Here is a 15352-nt window from a genome sequence, read left to right as displayed (position 1 = left end):
TACTGTTCCATAAAAGACCGACAACTGTAAAACGTTGTAGATTTGCAAAATACACATGTGAAAGTGTTGAATAAATATGTAAGGATGATTCAAGATCATGTTATAGCCAAATGCTCAAGTGCCTGATTATTCTATGATGAAATATAAAGGCACACTAACAAAAAGGTTGCGGTGGGTAAGCAGCCCAAACTATACCATACATCAATGTCTGATATATTTCTGTGATGTCAGTATGACAAGAGACTTTATTATAAAATAACACATTTTCCAGAATCAATGACTGACCACAATCTTTAGTGCACAGGTAGGTCTGCAGACAGTTTGGTTCAGCAGGAATTGATCAACCAGCCTGCCGGATTAACTTGTGATCATCGCTAGCGGCTACTATAGCCGCTAGTAATAATCACGGTCTTCTCCTAGCAGGATCAGACAACTTCTTGACAGGAGGGATACCCCAGTCAGCACTGTCTGTGTTGATAGGGGAATAGGGTGGATAAAAATCAATGATAAAAAAAAAAAGTTAGATTTGTTTGATTTTTATCAAATTTATTTAAAAAAGATAGTTTTATATTTAAGATACATTAATAATTTAGTTTTAATTTAATAATTTAGTTTATTGGAGCATGAAATGGAGCTTAGTTATTATGTATGTAGCATTTTTGGTAAACTCAATCAATGAATCCAAGCTCTGCAAGCTGAGATAACATGCATTGATGTGATGCAGTCACACGATTTCACAGTAACCATTGTTTTGCAAACCTATGTACACTACAAACTGTATGATTGAATCAGTTCTGATATCGCTGCTTTACTAACCTGACAGCTTATTATTCTAAATAGGAAATCTTCACTTTGTTTGCAAACATGAATGAAAGATTCTAACTACCAGCAAGAATAAGTCCTTGCATTCAAAGAGCACCTGTCATTTCAGATCCATCATGGCAGCGCCTGTTATCGGGCATCCACTCGCCTGCTGCCGCCATCTCCCTCGCCTTGTGGTGTCACTGCCGCATTACCAACCATCCCATTAAAGTGAATAGGACTGTCGGTGAGTCAACAGCGGGTCAGAGGAGCCGCTGCAGGACAGAGATGACAGTTGCTCTTTAAAAATTATGATCTAAATCAATTTTTACTAGTGATTTAAAATCAAATCTATCCTGTAGGAGAATCGTGCGAATGTCTTCCCTGCAACCTGTGGTCGCAAGAAAGAAATTCACATGTCTATGGCCTGCCTTACAGTGCAGTCACTGCACAGTAACTCAACCGATATATGTACACAGCCATAAACACACTAATAAAACCGTCACTCCGCCATAAAGGAAGTGCCATGCAGCACAATGCAGGGCTTAAAAAGGGACACTAAAGGTGTGTTTTAAAAAAAACAAATATGTCATACTTACCTCCTCTGTGCTGTTGGTTTTGCACAGAGTTCGGGGCGATCCTCCTCTTATGGGTTCCCTCAGTGGTGCTCCTGGCTCCTCCCCACATCGAGTGCAGGCATGCTCCCGAATCCTGCTGCTGTGTCCATTGACACAGACAGCAGGACCCAGCCCACCCCTTACGGGTAAGCCTATAATAGGGCTTACCTGTAGGTAAAATTAATATCTCCTAAACAGGCACCATTTAAAAGGAGATATTCACACTGGATGCAGCCGGTGACGTCGCTCCGGCATATCGTGCTGGACCTGCAGAGCACCGTGCCAGAACCGAGGACTAGAGCTGCACGATTCTCGCAGCGTAACATCTTTCACATTATACAAAAAAATTGGGCTAACTTTACTGTTTAGTTTTTTTTATTTAATTCACCGAAGTGTATTTTTCTGCCAAAAAATTGCATTTGAAAGACAGCTGCGCAAATACAGTGACAAAATATTGCAATCGCCATTTTATTCCCTAGGGTCTCTGCCAAAATAATGTTTGGGGGTTCCAAGTATTTTTCTAGCAAAAAATACTGATTTTAACTTACAAATGTCAGAGAAAGGTTTAAAGCAGGAGTTCCACCGAAAAAAAAAAAAAATTAAATATCAGCAGCTGCTGATATGCAACATACTGAAGCTGCTGACTTTTAGGCTACTTTCACACTGAGGCGCTTTACAGGCGATATAGCGTTAAAAATAGTGCCTGTAAAGCGCTGCTTTTACACTGGAGTGGTGCGCTTGCAGGACGTTAAAAAAAGTCCTGCAAGCAGCATCATTGCAGCGCTTTAGGAGTGGTGTATATACCACTCCTAAAGCGCCCCTGCACACTGAAATCGATGGGCAGCGCCGCGGGAGCTGCGCTTTGCAGGCACTTTTAACCCTTTATTTGGCCGCTAGTGGTGTTAAAAGTGCCCCACTAGCGGCTGAAAATCTCCTCTAAAAACGACTGTAAAGCGGCGTTAGTCGCGCTTCACCACCGACACCCCCGCACCTCAGTGTGAAAGTACCCTTAAAAATAAGGACACTCACCTGTCCAGGGCGCCTGCAATGTCCTCACCAGAAGGCGACCCATCCCTCAGCTCTCAGGTGGAGGCGCTGGCATCTTCAGTAAGGGAATCAGGAAGTGAAGCCTTGCGGCTTCAAAGCCTGGTTCCCTACTGCGCATGCGTGAGTCGCGCGTCCTGACTGGTCCCTGCTGTCATCTGGGACCTGTGTGTCTCCCAGAAGACAGCAGGGGGGACAGAGGAGGGGCCGGATATGGCGTAGATCGCCGCAAATCTGCGGAGCTCTATCACTGAAAGGTGCCAAAATGTGAAAGGGGGGGGGGGGGTTGGGGAGGAACTGGATAAGCAAAAGTTTCATTTTTGGGTGGAACTCCGCTTTAAGTGGTTAAACTTCCCTCATTTACACACAGAAGTTCATCCCTTGAACTCCAAGAACGAAAAGTTACAATGTTTCTAGTTCTCTACCAGCACTGACAATGTTGTGAAAAACTTGTCAGGCTGCCCGGTTTTTTCTTTTGACAGCTGAGTGAGCAGAGAATACTCTACACTTGTTACATGAATAAATTTGGGAAATTCTGCAGAGATCGTGAGGGGGGGTTGGGTTGAATCGAGATCACAATTTTTTTAACGATTAATCGTGCTGCTCTACTACATACACCCCTATCTGTAACATTGGAGCTTACCGTATACACCCCTCACCCTGTAACAGGATGGAGTGCACTGTGTAAATGTCTACCTATAACAGGAAAGAGCTCACTGCATGCACCCCCTCCAGTTACAGATGGACAGGGTATAAGCAATGAGCTCTGTCCTGTTACAGATGGAGGGGGTGTATGCGGTGCTCTCTGCCTGGTTACAGATTAAGATGTGTACACAGAGCTCACTCTTGTTACAGATGGACAGAGATTGCCATGTACAGCCTTTCCATCTGTAACAGGACAGAACTCACTGCATACATCTGCTCCTTCTGTAACAGAACAGAGTTCACTGCATATACCTCATCCATCTGTAAGAGATCACAATGTACACCGCTTCCATCTGTAAGATCAGAGATCACTGTGTACAGCCCTTCAACATGTAAGATCAGAGCTCACCGCATACACCCCATCTGACAGATCAGAGATGACTCGACTGTGTACACCCCTTCGATCTGTAAGAGATCAGAGCTCACCACATACATCTCTTCCATCTGTAGGATTAGAGATCACTGTGTACACCCCTTCCACCCTTAACAGAACAGAGCTCACCACATACACTACCGCCATCTCTTACAGAACAGAGCTAACCGTGTACACCCCTCCCATCTCCAACAGGATGGTGTCTCATTGTGCTCATCTCTATCCGGAATCAGAATGCCGCTCACCATGTACACCTATCTGTAACAGGGTGGCACTCACTAGTACATCCCTCTGCCTGTAGCAGGACATAGATCACCATGTACATCCCCATCTATAAGAGGATGGAGCTCACTGCGTAAACCTCTATATGTAATGGGATAGAGCTCACTGTGTACCATCCCCTCCATCTGTAAGATGACAGAGCTCACTGTTTACAACCACCTCCATCTGTAAGATGACAGAGCTCACTGTGCACGCCTTTATATTTACGTAACTAAATGTAGCCCACCTAAAAGGATAGGGCTCACCAGGTATACACTGTGTAATCATCTTTCTGTAACAGGATAGAGATCACTGCATATATCCCTATGTGTACCAGAATGGAGCTCACCCAATATATCCCTTCCCCCCTAACAGGATGTAAAACTAGCCTGAGCCCCCCACTTTGATGGAGATTGCTTTGAATGCTGCAGTAATAAAGCTTTTGTCCATAAAAAAAAAAAAAAAAAGAGGCAAAGCCAACAGCATGAGATCTGTACAGCCTGAGCTTTGTACTAATGAGAACTCCAAGAACCAAACCAGCAGAGCGGATGATGGCAGCAGGAGGACATTTGCCATGAGGGGGAGCAGAGAGTTAACAAGAATCATTCACCCAAGACAGTGAATTGCTGAGTGAAAAACAATCACACGTTTCCTCCATCCCGGCTCTATATATGTATTCAGTAAACAGATTTTTGTAAACTGGAAAGTCATAACTGAACAGACAGGAAGAAGAAATAGAAAAAGTGAAGTTGGTGTATGATTCTTCCCCCATCCTCCCCAGGAAATGCTGTGTCTGCTTTTATCAGACAAGACTCAGTGACAGGCCAGTGCAGTAACCACATCTGTGCGTTATGTCAGCCGGTCACATGTCTGCTTGTCACATGATCAGCCAGCCCTGGAATGCTGGGAGGGGCTCACAAGCAGAAAAGGGTTTTAGTTTTTTTCCAGATACGGTCCGCTTATATGTGATAGCATTTTTTATTTGTACAGGTCTGGTTACAGCTGGGGATTAGTCTGTGTACAAAGCATAAGTGCCCACGAGGGACACTAAACAGATCAGACTGGCGTTAGGAAGCAGGAGAGACGCCAACATAGGACATGCTGCAAAGCCAAGCAATTTTATTGCTGTGGCTCATATTCCTTGCCCCTTCGAGAATGTTAGTACAGATTGCTCAGCAGTGCGTTTCCCCTAGCAACCACATCCTAGATATCATACCGTGTGCCGTGAATGACATGGCTGGTTAGCTCCAATGGCCCCTGTATATGAGCAATTAATCATCTCCATAAAGCTGGCCACAGATGAATGGAAATTCAGCTGGGTCTGCTGGGACCGACCAAATTTTGATCAATCTATGGCTGGTGGTCGGAAAACTCTAGGTTTAACCACTTCAATACTGGACACTTTCACCCCCTTCTTGCCCAGGCCAATTTTCAGATTTCAGCTCTGTCACACTTTGAATGACAATTACTGTCATGCAACACTGTACCCATATGAATTTTTTATTTTTTTGAGACACTGTTTTTGTTTGTTGGCATTTAATTATCACTGGGTTTTCTTTTTGCTATATAAACAAAAATAATAGTTCTTAGTTTGTTATACAATTTTGCAAATAACCAATTCTGACTTGCGCTGATGAGGCTGCAATAATGGGCACCGATAAGGCACCACTTATGATCAGAGCACTGTGTACCACTGTAAAAAAAACAGTACTCGCGACTCCTTTCACAGATCTGGCTCTCCTTCCTTCATGCACACTTTCTCCGTGTAAAGGAAGCAAAGCAATAAACAGGCAAAGGCCTTTTATGTTTAACATCTGTGATCACTTGCGACTGGACACAGCGATCACATGGTAAAGGGCCGCCATGACTGGCCCTTTATCCTGATCTGTGATACGCAGTGTGCATGCAAGACACACAGTGGTCACAGCGAGTTCCTGATGTGCCCCAGGGGGGGCACAGGAAGCGCACACACACAGAAGGATGTCCAGGGACGCCCTCCTAGAACTAGAGAAAGGCTGTGAGGCCATACATCGAGTATAGTGCAGGCAGGAAATGGTTATTTAGCACTGATCAGTGTGTTCTGACAGCAGAGGTGTCAAGCTGACTCTTCTCTGTCAGAATAGGAAACAGAGGAGAGGACTCCTGCATCCACAAAGTATGTGTGGATGGGGGGGAATTCAGTTCAGTTTTTTTCGTTCAACCCGCTGGTTGAACCAAAAAAAAAAACTAAGCCATATATGATCAGCTTAAGGAGAAAGAATTTTAACGCTGCAGACAGAAGCCTTTTTTTTTTTTAACAGACTTGCTGTAATTAAGGGCGTCATACAGCATCACAGGGACAAAATGTTTACTGATCTGTGAGCCATTAGCAGCAAGCCTGCCTGCCATGGAAACTGGAAAGATTTGGTGGTTGTAAAGGTTTCCGTTTTTTTTTCCCCTAAAAAAAAAAAAAAAAAACACAAAAAACCCACCACACACCTTTTAACGTGCATACTCCCCCGACCCCCCCAGCTCCACCCAATACTTACCCGAGCCCAATCTCAATCCAGAGCTGTGCCCAGGAGCAGTGCTGCGCTCTCTTCTCCCTCCTCGCTGGACTCTGTGAGAGGAGCAGCTACGGGCTCCAGGTGCTGTAAATTAATTCCAGTGACAAGGAAGCGGGGGAGGGGCCAAGCCGCACTTTGTGCGTCTATGGACACACACGTAGTAGTTTCCTTTGGCGGCACACAGAGAACAGAAGCAGCTGAGAGTGTCGGCAGGGGACCCTAGAAGAGACCGCCCAGTACAAAACCATTGCACAGAGCAGATAAGTATAACATATTTGTTGTTTAAAAATAAAACAGCCGACCATTGTAAACACCCCTGTATGTGTTAACTCGGAACTAAAATGACTATACTTGTCTCCTCTCTAAGGACCCTCTCACACTGGGGTGTTTATCAGATACTAAAGGGCTAAAAATAGCACCTGTAAAGCACCTGAAAAATGCCTCCCCTGCAGCCCCAGTTTGAAAGCCCAAGTGCTTTCACACTGGGGTGGTGCGCTTGCAGGATGTTAGAAAAAGTCCTGCAATCAGCATCTTTGGGGTGGTAGAGAAGCGGTGTATACACCGCTCCTCCACCACCCTGCCCATTGAAATCCATGGGCAGCGCTGCAAAAGCGTCTGCAAAGGGGTTCAACCCTTTCTCCGGCCACTAGCGGGGGTTAAAAGCTCCCCGCTAGCGGCCCGAATAGCGCCGCTAAGACGATAAAGCGCCCCTAAAACTAGTGCCGCTTTATTGCTAACGCGGGACGTTACCAGTGTGAAAGGGGTCTAAGTCCCGATTCACATAGGTGCGATGCGATTACACTGCAAATCACTGCTACAGGTTCCCGCATCACACCTTCACATTGCCATATGCAAACTGCTAGGAGTGTCAATAACACCTCCATTTCAGTTCGCATATCGCAGTGCAAACTGACAGTTCAGGAATCCGATTACACCCATGTCATCCGTTTTTGGAGAGGCCAAACTAAATTAAAAATAAAAAAAAAAAAAAAGGACACTGTCACTGTGTGAGTTTGGTCCGAATGTGATGCAAATTCAGCCATACTATCTGTATGGCTGAAATTGCATCACACAGACATCGCAGTGTGGTGTGCATCACATGCGATCTCGCACAGCACACCAGTGTGAACACAGCTTGAAAGCCACAAATCTGTAATGCATGTCTCCTCTGCAGTAAACAGCCTGCCTACTTTTAAGGTTTATAAATGCATTCAGTTCCACTTTAAAAAGTTTGTCTCAATCCTTAACTGCCACTACCGCTGGACAGCTTCCTGTTAAAATTAAGTTGAAAAATAACAGACTTTCTGATTAGATCACCAGGTGAAAAAAAAGGAGGAAAAAAACAAATGCAGTCACCACATCTAAGAATTGTTAAGCTGCATTCGAATACATTTTTGGGTTTAATACTGCTTTAATGCAGTGCCTACGGACAATTTAAAATTTTAAGGTTTGACATATTTGGTATTTACTCAGTGTAAGCTCATCTTATTTGAATTTTTTTTTCACTGAATAAAATTTGAGGAACAGTAGCACTTTTACTGTGTAACATAAAAAGCATTTTAATCTACAGGGTCTGTGCTTTTAGAAAGTATATGTTTTAGGGCCTGTTCACACCACACGCAGTGCTTTTTTTTCTGCATCTACAAAAAGCATAGAAAGTAGGTTATATGGGTTCCAATGGCATAGTTCACAACAGTGCATTCTAGTAATAAGAAAAAGTACAACATGCTGCTTTTTTTCCTGCACAGAACTGTACTGAGACACAGTAAAAAGCATCAAAAATGCACTGGATCCCAGTACAGTGGGAGAAAAAAAACAAAAAAAAAAACATTTGGAATGCATAGTGAATTTCATAAAAAAACGCATTAAAGCACATGCAGAAGAGCATCCAGAACGGATCTGGAGGATATTTTTGTGGTGTGAACTGGCCCTTAGTGTTTTACATAATCATCAGGCCTAAGTGCATTTTAACATGTATGCAAAAATAGGGGGTAAAAATGGGAGTGAAAGGGTTGATTCTTGCTGAAACACAGACCCGGAACAAGCATGCAGAAAGTGAAATCAGAACTCCTGACCTACACAATTGTTCTAAATGGGCAATTCAGAAAATAATGAACTCAGGAAGCAGTCAGTACACTCTAGTATCTGGCAGCCAATAAGGAGGAGGGACACCTGCTTTCACCAGCAACTGAAACGCTTCAAAGATGCCAGCACTAGCTGTCATAGGTCTTTAGGTACAACAGTGACCCTTCTACCAGCATCCCACCAGTATGTCTAGCAGCAATCTGCTTTGTCATCCAAGACAGTTAACAGAATAAAATGACAGCACTGCTTGTATCACTACATTTACTTCTACAATCTTAGCACTGATTATTACTGTACAGCTGAACCATCACACAGTGACCAGTCATGGAAAAAAACGGAATGGAAAATGTAAACCTTAGTGATGTGTCCTTTTATCTTAGCAGTTATGTAGAAAGGGTTATCTGGATTATGGCAGGCAGCTTCTCACCAAAGGATATCAACTGTCCCTATGGCTTGTGACTGAAGGAAACCAAGACTGACACGCCGCACCAAAAACTTCACCATCAAAATACAGATTTATTCCAAAAAGAGACAAAGAGTTTGTCACTGAGCCAACATTTCAGGAAATGCCCCCTTCATCAGGGCCTACAATTGAAGGATACTGTACAGGCAGTCCCTGGGTTACAAACAAGATAGAGATTCTATAGGTTTGTCCCTCAGTTGAATTTGCAAGTTGGAACAGGTACATTTGTTAAAGCGGAGTTCCACCCATATAAAAGTCAAAAAGTATAGCTGCTGACTTTTATTAATCAGACACTCACCTGTCCCATGGTCCAGCGATGCGGGCGAACGAAGCCCCGCTCCTCTCCGAGGTGCCGGCATCGTCACTGTGGGCGCCCAGCTGTGGCTTCGCAGCCAGGCACACACTGCGCTTGGGCGAGCCGCACTGTGACTGGCCGGGCAATCATCTGGGACCTGTGACGTGTCCAAGATGATTGCCGAGAGGGAGGGGGGGTGAACTGCTTTTCAGTGCCGCGGTGCCGCAGGGGGAAGTGGGACCTGGATCCCTCTAAAAAGAGGGTATCCACCCCCCATCCCCCCCCAAAAAAAATGACATGCCAAATGTGGCATGTCAGGCGGTCACCTTCACTTTAAGCAGAAGTTCCATTTTTGGGTGGAACTCCGCTTTAAGTGTAACTCCAGCTCAAAAACGTCTTTTTAAGTTTGTTGGATAGCACAGGGAAGGGTTAACACACCGTTAACATTTGTTCTGCAGTGTCCCTGGTCAGAAGATTTCACCTCATTTTCTGTTACTGTGACAATTAGATTTTGAAAATTTTGAGTTGTCATGGAAACAAGAATTGGTGATAAAAGCTCAGTGGAGACACCTTTTTCCCACGATAACTCTTATGCCCTGTACACACGGTCGGATTTTCCAACAGAGAAAGTGCGATCGGATTGTGTTGTCGGAAATTCCAATTGTGTGTGGGCTCCATCAGACTTTTTCCATCGGAATTTCCGACACACAAAGTTTGAGAGCAGGATATAAAATTTTCCAACAAAATCCGATCCCTTAAATTCCGATCACGTGTAGATGAGCAGAAAAAAATAATAAATTGGAGAGATCACAAGTTAATCGCTGATATAAATAATGTATCTGAGTAATAAAACTTTTTTTTTTGTAATTTTTTTATTATAAAAAGAGGAAAACCTAAAACTAGTGCGTCAGTTGGCACTGTTTTTGATAAATGCATTAAAGTGGTTGTAAACGAAAAAAAAAAAAAAACCCTGCAAGACAAAGGCATAATAAGGTAGTATGCATCGCATTCTAGCTGACAATAATACTTAACTAGCTTAGATTTAAGCTGTTGCAGCGGCCCCCGGACACCGTTGTGTCCAGCGACATGTCTCCCAGAGGTATTTCTGTGTTTGCGTGTTCCGGTGCTGTGATTGGCAGGAGCCGCGATGATGTCACTCGCGCGCATGCGAGTGGGAGACGCCGGTCACTGCAACGGCCCTGAAGACACGGCACAAGTAGGCCGTTTTTTCAGTGCACATGCGTTGATGTTGGCGCAAGCGTATATGGTAAATATTTCCTAAACCGTGCAGGTTTGGAAATATTTACAGTACCTACAGGTAAGCCTTATTACAGGCTTACCTGTAGGTACAAGTGATGGAACTAGATTTACAACCACTTTAATATCTGGTTGGATGTAGTAATTCTCAATGGATTCTTAAGGTGCTTAATCCTTGAAAATAGTTGCTCACAAATATAGGTGCTGCTAGAAACTGATAACATGAATAAGGTGCGATTGCGAAGAGTGGGAGATTTTTCTTTAGTAGATATATAAATAAAAATAAATAAATAACATTTCTAAAAAGTCAAGTAAAGAGGCACTGTCAAATTTTTCTTCGGCCACATCTTCACTAAGTTTAAAAAAAGTTAAAAACACATTTTTAAGTAAGTTTACGATGTTGTGTTGGGTTGCAGGTTGGGCACCCCTGGTGTAGAGCAAAGGTGTATAAATAAGGGAAGTGACTTCAGAAGAATGCAGGGCCTGGCACTACTTACCATCCTAATCAATTTACTGACCAAGAACAAGCATGCATCAAGTGAAGTAAGAATTGCATGTTTATTTTGTGTCCGACTCGGAAGCAGTAAAGCCTTTAGCCCCCATTCACAATGGCGCAATTTGATATGTCAAATCTCAGCCTTTTGCCGGCAACAGCACTGTCCCAATCGGTGCGATAGCGCACCGATTTCCAAAAGTAGTTCCTGCACTACTTTTGGCGACTTTGGGGGGTGATTTCAATAGACATCTGTGCATAAATTTTCACAGATGTCTTTCAAATCTCCCCTCAAACTCGCACTGAAATGTGGGTTTGAAATCGTGCGAGTTTAGCTGAACTTGCATGATTTCAAACCTGCCTTCAGTGTGAATGAGGGCTTAAAGTACCATGACAGCCAGGCACCTGGTCAGCAATGGCAGCCTCCATATCCTCGTAGTACCGGATTCCCTTAAATCACACCCACTGTATGTTGGGTAAACAATGGAGGATAGTGATGAGTGCACTGAGTAATCAACCAGAATGCAATAAACATGACCGGTTATTTCAGGCAGTGAAGGATCACCTGCCCTTCCCATAGGCCATACACACCTCGGCAGAGATCATTACCATATCCCAGTCTAGGCACACAATGTGTAAGCGCTGTACAAGAATATGTGGTATAGGAGTACATGACAGTGTCCAATTAAGATAGAGGCATCAGGTACCCTGAGAAATAAATACTACCAAAGTAAGTACATAACATGGCTACCTACACTGCACATACTTGGCACAAGCATTCACCTTATAAAGTGTATGTACATATGTGGCAACCTAACCCATTACAGGTTTTTCCAAACATGTGCCGCATCTGCCTCATCATACCCAACAAGAGTGCACACAATACAAAAGCCTATGCAGAAAGGGTCATTTGGGTAAACCAAGCAATTTCAATGATCACATAATGCATACATCATCTGTAACCCCCAAACACAAAACAAACCCCCAAAACTGCAGCCATGCACGGTGACAAAATCAATAAGTTAAATCCCCCGATTAAGATGATACACTGAACCAGCTCCCGGCACTGATTCACAGAAAGCCTCCATTTGCTGCAATGCCCAGCTTCATATACTCTATGAAATCTCCAGGCCACGATAAAAGAACAATCACATTTGGCCCAGAGGGCTCAGTCAGAATTGCGTACTTCTCACTGGAAAGGTTGCATTTGTTTGCTTTGTCCTTCTGTTAACCAGAAATGGGTTAACAAGCACACTGACGTAGGGCGATCTCACACACTTCTGGCCTGGAGATAAATAAATGTGGAGACAGCTTCATTGGTAAAACTGGAGGATAAACAAGATCGCACTTCCGGAATGTGCATCCTCCTGCCGGGAACAATCCCCCCTCAGCACACACAACTGAGGGGGTTCTAGAGACAACCTCAGACCAAAGGATCACATGATGGAAGGCTTTAACTATTTGTCTACCAGAAGCAATAACAAAAGAGGAAGGGCAGAAAGGCGCAACTCCTCCCGCTGTCGGGTGATGCAATGTGTGGTCCTGGGTCTCCACACAATGGAAAAAAGACCAGGCCAGAGTGATACGAGGGAATGAGGATTTGGGAGCAATGTCCGATTTTAGGGTGCCACCAGGAGGACAGTGTGATGTGTAGGATGTTTGTGTGTGACACCACGGTTATGAATATGGAAATATGGGGTTCAACGTGATTAGTTGTGGTTTATAATAGGGTCCCCATACAGAAACCCCCGGGAAATAGGTCAGTGTGACCTGTGTGTGTGGGGGGGGGGGGTTATATGTGATATGGGGGGAAGCATCAGTGTGGTATGCGAGGGGTGGTATATGTGACACTAAGGTAGGGCGAGTTATGTGTGTGACACTAGGACAGTCATAAAGGACTCTAGGCCAGGGGGTTCACTGTGATATGTGACCCCAGAATAGCCATATACATCCTCCGGAGGTGGTACATTCTGACATATCAGGTATATATATATATGTGACACTAGGTTAGCCTTATAGAACCCTAGGCGGGTGTAATATATAACACGAGTATAGTCCTACAAGTCCCCAAGAGGGGGTCGGTGTCATGTGGGGAGCACCACAACCCAATCTTCCATAACATTGTGATCACTGACATATAACGTGAAAAACATTGATTATCTCAGTACAATGGCACCTGGAAGTGGGTGGGATATATTAGGCAGCAAGTGAGCAAAAGGCTGACCCGCGTAGTGCGATCCAACAGAAGAGCGAATGTAGCTGGTTCTGATAGGAAGGTGTCAGAACACACAGTGCATCGCAGGTTCTTGTGCATGAGGCTGTATAGCCAAAGACCAGTCAGGGTGCCCATGCTGATCCATGTCCACAGCCAAAAGCACCTACAATGGGCTCATGAGCATCACACCTGGACCACGGAGCCATAGAAGGAGAAGTGCAAGAATGGTCTGAGGAACACAACTGCGAATCTGAGGTGTTGGCTCGGCCTCCAAATTTTCCAGAACTCAATACAATCGAGTATCTGTGGGATGTGTTGGAAAAGCAAGTCCAATCCATGGAGGCCCCACCTCACAACTTGGAGGCCTTGCAGGATCTGCTAGTGACAGCTGGGTGCCAAATACCACAGCATACCTTCAGTGGTCTAGTGGAGTCCATGCATGGACGGGATATGGTGGGTGGTCCTAATGTTATGGCTGATCTGTGGGTCAGTGTGACATATGGGGGGGGGTTGGTATGTGTCCCTGGGGTCATAGCACACAGGGATGGCATTTTACCTACAATAGATGTGTCAGACTACACTGGGGTACGCAGGAGGGACAGGATGGGGGGCATATTTGGGGTCCAGGTCTAGCAGAAGCCCCCATACACAGGGGCAGGTATCTGTAGTGACACAGAATGGGCATTCTGGGGTAGATTGGGGGTCCTGGACAGGAGGTTGTATAGCCCAATGGAGGGTGTCTGTGGGGGTAACAATTTGATGTAAAACCGCCTGCCCCCACCCCCAGAGTAATATAGAGGAGAGTATAAAACAGGGACTACACCGGCTGCTGGAGGTAAAAGGGCCATACCAATCTGGGGTTTACCCTGGGAGGGGTGACAGGGCTGTACCAATCCAGGATATACCCTGGGGGGGGGGGGGGGTGACAGGGCTGTACCAATCTGGGGTGTACCCTAGGGGGAGGGGGGGGGGGTGACAGGGCTGTACCAATCCAAGAGTGTACCATGGGGGGGGGACAGGGCTGTACCAATCCAGGGTGTACTGGGGGGGCTGACATGGCTGTACCAATCCAGGGTGTACCCTGGGGGGGGGGGGCTGACATGGCTGTACCAATCCAGGGTGTACCCTGGGGGGGGGGGGGGGGGGGGCTGACAGGGCTGTATCAACTTGGGGTGTACCCTGGGGGGGGGGGCTGACAGGGCTGTACCAATCCGGGGTGTACCATTGGGGGGGGGGGGTGACAGAGCTGTACCAATCTGGGTTGTACCGGAGGGGAGCTGACAGGGCTGTAGCAATCCGGGGTGTACCCTGGGGGGGCTGACAGGGCTGGGCTGTACCAATCCGGGGTGTACCATTGGGGGGGTGACAGGGCTATACCAATCTGGGTTGTACCGGAGGGGAGCCGACAGGGCTGTAGCAATCCGCGGTGTACCCTGGGGGGGGCTGACAGGGCTGTACTAATCCGGGGTGTACCCTGGGGGGGGGTGACAAGGCTGTACCAATCCAGGGTGTACCATGGGGGGGGTTACAGGGCTGTACCATGGGGAATAACAGGGCCCACTGGGAAGGGGTGACGGTGACACTGACAATTGGGGGGGGGGGGGGGCAGATATGAGGCGAGGCGGATGACATGAGCCGGGGGAGGGGGCAAAGGCGGGTGTCAGGGCTGGATTGTGACTGCAACGACCCGGATGCTGCTGGCTGCTCACAGTGACCCGGCCCCGAGCGTACACAGAGTAAACCAGCTGAGATTCGGGTGTACCGGGCGTACCTCACCTGTCGGAGAGATGCCCCCTTCTCTTCCTCCTCTGGCCGGGTGTGTGCGGCGGGTGTCGGGGGTTCCGCTCTCTCTCTCCAAGATGGCGGCGGCGCTTGCACGGGGTTTCCCTGCGCGCTCCCAGCGATTCAGAGGTGCGGGCGGAGCCGACGGGAACGAGCGCTAACCGCAACGGGAGGGACCTGGGGCGCGGGCACAAAGTCACGTGAGCAGGAGAAAAGAAAGAGCAGAACCTGAGCTGTGCGCATTTCCTCGGCAACCAATCCTGCCCCGCCTCTCCTTTCACTGGGGCGTGGCTACAGCACGAACAGGTAGCTGATTGGTTGCCAGGAGTTGTGTTGTTATAGGTGACCCGCCTCCTGTCATGATGCTGCTACTCCTGATTGTGGGGAGCTGACATGACAGGGTGGGCGGGGCCTC

The 15352-nt window shown here is 46.3% G+C and overlaps 1 protein-coding gene across 2 annotated transcripts in view; it reads right to left on the bottom strand.

Moving 5' to 3' along the window:
• The window catches only part of RAB14 (RAB14, member RAS oncogene family), a 57235-nt gene extending 42141 nt beyond the window's left edge, over nucleotides 1-15094 (bottom strand). Inside the window, exon 1 of one of the 2 annotated variants that reach the window (XM_073599550.1) lies at nucleotides 14927-15094. The gene's annotated coding sequence lies outside the window, so the exon portion shown is untranslated. The remainder of the gene's footprint in view (nucleotides 1-14926) is intronic. The other variant, XM_073599549.1, reaches the window with a different exon arrangement.
• Between the last annotated feature and the right edge of the window lie 258 nt (nucleotides 15095-15352).

This window comes from Aquarana catesbeiana, linkage group LG09, assembly GCF_042186555.1.
Source record: "Aquarana catesbeiana isolate 2022-GZ linkage group LG09, ASM4218655v1, whole genome shotgun sequence".
In the NCBI taxonomy this organism is placed as follows: domain Eukaryota; kingdom Metazoa; phylum Chordata; class Amphibia; order Anura; family Ranidae; genus Aquarana; species Aquarana catesbeiana.
Note: the sequence above shows the minus strand (reverse complement) of the source record. Positions and strands in the feature narration are given on the sequence as shown.